Source organism: Ruditapes philippinarum, unplaced genomic scaffold (assembly GCF_026571515.1).
Source record: "Ruditapes philippinarum isolate M1 unplaced genomic scaffold, ASM2657151v2 ctg696_1_1_1_1, whole genome shotgun sequence".
NCBI lineage: Eukaryota > Metazoa > Mollusca > Bivalvia > Venerida > Veneridae > Ruditapes > Ruditapes philippinarum.
Window position 1 is genome coordinate 146342 of NW_026854942.1, and position 6765 is coordinate 153106.

The window sequence follows — 6765 nt, forward strand, 5'->3', positions numbered from 1 at the left end:
AATTTCACAATAATTTCTAACATTTTATTTACTGATGTATTTCATGCAATTATGCTAGAAATGCAAAGAAACGTTGTTTTAAAAAAAAAACCAAGTTAGACCAGTGTTGCGTTCAGCCATCGATATATGAAAAAAATAACACTGAATGAATGAATGAATGAATGAATGAATGAATACATAAATGAATACATAAATGAATAAATCAATCAATTACTTACTAACAACAGACGGGACTATCATTCGATGTACATTTGAATTACTAGCGGCTGTGCATATAATTTTAGTACATTTATTGTAATCATAAGCGCTTATTGTCATCTCGTAAGCAATTTCCGACACGTTTATTGAAAATGTATATCCAGGAGGCTGAGGCAAACAGCCCGAGTTCAATACACAGTCTGATATTAAATTTCCATTAAAAAACCATTGAATGCCACTTCCAACTGTTATTCGGCAAACGCACGTCACATCTGTAAGTGCTGAAGGTCGTGCAGTGCCACAGGCTAATTCAATATCTCCTGCTAATGCAATATAAAATATAAACAGTTGTATTCTTTAAAAATTCTTTAAAGTGTCTGACAGCATCTTATTATAATATAATAAACAGATTTCGATATGTGGGAAGCATCATGAATTTACATTGCCTAGCCTTCACTAATGATGTTGGCAATAATTAAATGAGGTATATATTTTTATTACTAATTAAGGTGGCAAACAATTTTTCTTCTATAGATATTTCACAATTGCAAGCAGTTTTATAAAATAGCCAGTTCAACCGCTTACACATTTATAACAATGAATCTTTCAAAAGCAATGTATAAATGAAAAAAATAACATACTGTTTGTATACAGTGGAGATAAATGACACTTCTATTTATATAGTGAAAAATAACGCACAATTTCAATGTTACAGTACTAAAAGTAGAGCTAATTATAATTTTTAAGACCTTATCTGCGTGACATGATATTTTCCTTAGATATATTATACATAAATAGATATATGTAGCCTTAGAAGATTTAGAACTTTTTTTACAAGACACAAATGTAACAGCAGGTTTATCAATATAATTATGACGTTTGTGTAATTATATTGATGTTTGCTGATGATCTGGTTTTAATTGGCGATTGGCTTAAATTGAGATTATTTTGTTATTTATCTATCTATAGATTAATTTATAGACATGATTAAAAATACAAAGTTTATGATAGTGCATCCATGTTGAAACATTTATCGTAAAGAATACAAGACTGAGATAAACTGTAATGATCACATGTGAAATTATAATTAAATTTGGTTTCATTTCCTACTTTCCTGCCTCCTATTTATTTTCCATTTAAAAGTATACATGACAGTACTGCTCAACACCCCACCCATTTTGTTTTCTGTCTTTGTATGTTTATCAGTCAGTACACTATGTAATTACTTCCTAGGTCCTAGATATAAAATTTCCGGATAAAGAATTATATAAATACTGATCTGCGAAACTTTTTTATCACTTAATATTTAGATACAGGTCTTTTACCGTGTAAGCAGATAACAGGTAGTACGTAAACAATACCACATAATAAATCCGAATCAGATTTGACAAGTTATTTTCTATTATAAAAAATAATATAGAGAACCAAAGAACAATAATTGATTTTGATTTTCTTACATTTAATTAATTCGACAATTCACATCTATAAGCAAAGCAATTTCATCTGAAGCACATTGTCTTTTTAATTTATTTCGGTTTATATTTTCAGTAAATTCCGAACGTTTATTTTTAATTTCATCCCACATTTATTAAGCGAATAAAAAAGAAAGACTAGGGGTTATCCATATAATATTGTTTTGTTCTGTAGATATTTGACGTAATTTTTTAATTGCTGTCCTTATTAGTATTTTTATTTTTCTTCTTCTTATTATTATCTTTATCATCTGCATTGCTATTATTATTAATATCATTGATATTTGAGCAAACATACATTCTCTGCATTCTCAGTATCGTATCAATAATTGACATATTTCTATTAATGCTAAGGATTATTTGCATCTATGCATTAACATTTTAAATTTTAAGTTTAAACAAATTCAAAACTACCTATCTACTTACCATCACTTGCTATTAACAATTGTAAAAAAACGATTGCTATCTTGATATTCATCGCTGAACTGAAATCATATAAAAGACATATTTATTTTGCTTGTAAACACTTACTTGCTGTATTTCTATCTAAACGATTAATATAAATAGTTTTAGTCTATATTCAAAATTGCTGTTATTGTCGGTGTATATTAACTTATTTTATTTTTAAACAGATCTAAACAGAACGTTTTTTTTTTCTCAATTATTGGTGAAAGGGTAACCAATCATACAATTTTACATATAATTTTGCTTGACAAAACATTTTACTTAAATGTACTGTTAAAATTAATTTCATAAATAAAATGAAAATCTTATGAAATATAATAAATATTTAAATGAAATGATGTAACGTTTGTCCGGCGGATGTGTTAAGGAAAGTTGAGTAGTCCTATGGTGACACGTAGCTTGCTGTAATGAAATGTGTTTAAAATTGTTGAAGACGGCAAGTAAGCTTCCGTTGCTCAACCAATAAAAAGATACTTAAAATGGATCTAATTCATATGTGCTTAACATCAGCATACAAAGAATCAGAGTCGTCTCCCTTTGGTTTACCTCAAAATTAAATCTGTCTCTGCTGAGCTGTATTGCAGATATGAGTATCAGAAATGTGATAGAAATTAACCGGAAAAAAAGGCCTATATTGTCCGGACAGTCACTCCACGGCACTTATATGTCGACATTTTTGACGCAAAAACTTGATAAGTGTATTACATATTGCCTTAGGGTTTTCATTATAGGCGGGGGCATAAAAAGAACATCACTTACAATCGACTTTAATGTTTTTCCTTAAACCTACTGATGAAAAGAATAACAGAAAGTGTTTCTCCAGGTTGTAACTAATCTCGATTGATGCATTTTACAACTCTATAAAATATGCTTCTCGGTTTAAAATATATTTTTGTCAAAGATTATACTATTATTTTTGCGTTATATAATATGGGCGTTCTCGGATTTTCCATATAGATATGTTCACAGAATAAAAACCTTTCATAAGAATTTCTTTAAACTTGGCATGTTGTTTGAATATCATAAAAGAAATATCTTAAGCGAAAAAAAAATTGACGAGTTATAGCCACTTTTCTGAACTTAAACTTGGATGTCAGAAGGGTCCTTTTTCAGAAATGAGGAACCTTTTAATAGTCTATCATATCATCCCTATGAAATAATGTTTACAATTTGTTTGTGCTAAGAAACAAATAATAACATGCAGCTAACACATGCAAAAAATGTTGTTTTTTTTTTTTTTTTTTTTTGTGATTATGAAATATGTATAAAAATGTTCCCCTATCCTACTCTAATTTTTACATGTGAGATCCTAATGAAAACAATCCCTTAAAATAATCAAAATGAGGGATATTTTCAAAGTTTTCCTATTTTGTTTTCGTTGTCAAGAAATACGGTATTGGTTGATCTTGTTATTAAATTCTTTTACCGTGTAGTTTTGATTTTTTTAGACTTTGAAAATATCAGGTACCATATTTGTTATAAAGTTTAGCATTTTACAGTCAATAAATACAAAAATAAAAAACGTATTTGAAATCACTTTTTTCTTTCCAAAATGGATATGAGAAATACATACATAAATAATGTAAATATCAAAAAAGAAAGAAATAAAAGTTGTCCCTTCTGGGGTTTAAATCAAAGTTTCAATGCAGTTGACACAATTTTCTAGCCTATTTGAAAACTCTTCAAAGCGGAGGTAATGAGGTAAGGATAGTCATACCTTTATGTTAATGAATTAAACACGGCTGTCACGAAATGACACAAGTTCGATTTGGCATAAATGATATATAAATGACTTACCTCAAATGGCTTTAATATTGTTAATCGCATAGAAATTGTTTCGATCAAAAACTGTGTAAGTGCGAAAACATACGAAATTTATAAACACTTTACTAACGAAACTAAAATCCGTTGAAAAATGACCTCAATTGAGGATACGTTAAAGCAATGTCAAGTTTTATATTTGCTTGACAACGAACTGATCAAGTAAATACGTCTGAACATACAACAAGGGGAATAACGTAGCCAATTTTATTAAAACGAATTGGACGCGCCATTTGTTATCTCCCGTACGGTACTCAACCGGGCAAGAGAACAACGACGAAACGTCATTTGTTTCGTTCTTTTTATTGAAGATTTTGCACTGATAATTTGCATTCGTTTTCAAATCCACTTGAGGATTTTGTTTTTCGATTCAGTTAAATATGATATAAATTGCCACGAAACGCTATATTTTCTCGAGGCGCAACGGCGAGTGAAATATTTATTGATTTTAATATCGTTAAGTGAAAATATAAACCATTTATCACAAAAATAACCTTTTATTTAAATTTACCTCCAAGAAAAACACAATATGTTTTTTGAAAACTTCCATTTGTTACGCAGTTGTACTTGTAGATGGCACAGTAATACATTGTTTTTTATAAGGTACATGATGCAGATTTGATTCATTTTCAGTGATTTTAAATATTTCCCACTGTACGTTTTGCAAATCCATGGATTTTGTACTTTGACACAACGTTCTCATTTATAAACATCCTTTCAAATTTCGTTATAATTAAACTTTAATTGTTTCAGCAATTCTTTTTTTATATAAAATGATATTTAGTATATAGAGGATGATGCAATATGGAAATAGTAGTTGATGCAGTATTTTTACAAGTGGCGTAGCCAAGAGTGAAAATATAACAGCTGGTGTTCATGAGTGAAATATATTTCAATCTCACATGTGTATAAACAAATGTTGTACATTTTATTTATTTCGTGCAATTTTTAGTGGTTTAACGACATTTTAACCTATTTTTACCGCATAAACTAAAAGTTGTCCAAAGTGGAAGAGACATCAATATCGATACAGGAATTTATCAATGATTAATATCATTTAATGCCATTGTTATGCAAGGATTGCTATAATATATGTTAGCATCAAAAACGTTGAAAAAGCATAAGCAAGTTCAGTTTCACTTCGGTCCAGTATCTTTTTTACAGATACTTCGTGTAACGATTGAGTCAATTTATCTAATCTACCTAACTGATGTCCGATTTGTATGGTGGCTTATTTGTGCCATTCGCGTTTTCGCCCCGCGACTCCACCAAGCGAAACGTCGAGAATTAACAAGTTAAAATTGCGGGGCGCGGAGCAAAACACGTTTATTAGCGAGTGTGCGGGGCGAAGTTTTGTAAGTGTAAGGTAGAAAGCGACACTTTACGAACTTTCGAGTAGAGTCTTGAAAATTGGCACGCAAAAAGTTGACTATATTTCTGATAAGGTTCCGTTGATTTTATTTCAATAGTTTCAGCCAATATTTTACACACGGCGTCAAATTTGACCATCAAAGCCCGTTTTTGAACATGACGTCGTTGCGTATCCTTGGCAACTGTTACGGGTATTTCATCGCCATTGACGGACAAAATATCTTAAATTCTACACCATTCGACAGAAATTATTTTTTCCTTTTAAGCTGATAATTTTTTTTTAGTTTTACGCCGAAAAATGTTTGAAATGGAAAGAAAATTGTCATTTTTGTAAAATTTGACGTTCAGTTTAGCCGCATTTTTCGGCTTTAAAGCGGCTTATTTAAAAATTCTTGAAATAAATTTTTGATTCTTTTCCTTAAACGTACTTTAAAATGTATACTTAGTCAAAATACCTTAAAAGGCGCGGTGCGAGATTTTAGAAACAAAACGTCAGGGTCGCGGGGCGAAAATAATCTTATAAGCGGGGACACAGGTCGAAGTCTAATAAAAAAACTCGACAATTTACAAGTTTAAATGGCGCGGGCGTGGTGAAAAAACACGCTTATCAGCAGGATAAGCGGTGCAAATTTAATCAAATAAAATCTTGCCCCCCCCCCCCCCGTGTGCACGGAGCGAGATTTAAAAAACAAAACGCTAAATAGCGGTGGCGCAGGGCAGGGTTAACTGAATAGAGGATACTGAATGAGTGTTTGTTTAATACTGACTTTATTGCACGAGTTGAATAAAGTTTTATTATGCAAGCCTCTGGCGAGCATGATATTATTTTATTCTACAAGTTCAATAAATTCAATAATGAACTTACACGAATTAAATATTCTTTTTATCTTATACCACCTAAAAAAGACCCTTTAAAGTGAAAAGGGAGTCATTTTTTATATTGAAGCGCCTATAGTGTAACTCTAACATTTAGCGCGTCTTTACACTAATTGTTTGTATAACGCTAATGACGTCACATCAAAATATATGCACGGCCGTGCAATACCATATTTACTGAACGGAGTCGCAATATCGACACGGGTGTGTGATAAATAAAACCGTTAATTAGCAAGGTATCGTCCCGCGATCTCGCTAAGCGAAAAGTCGAAGATTAACAAGTTAAAATTGGCTAAGGCGCGGGGCGAAAACACGGTAAATAGCGGGTGCAATTTAACAAATTAAACGTCGCCCCGCGGGGCGCGGAGAGAGAGAGTAAAGAAATAAAACAACAATGACGCAGAGTGAAAACAGGCTTTCTAGCAGAGACTCGGAGCGCAGTTTACATGGTTAAATAAAATAAACTTTGCCCCGAGCCCCCGGGTATTAGTGTGTTTTCGTCCGGCGACCAAACCAAGCGTAAAGTAGAAAATTAACAATTTTAAACGGCGGGGGTGTGGAG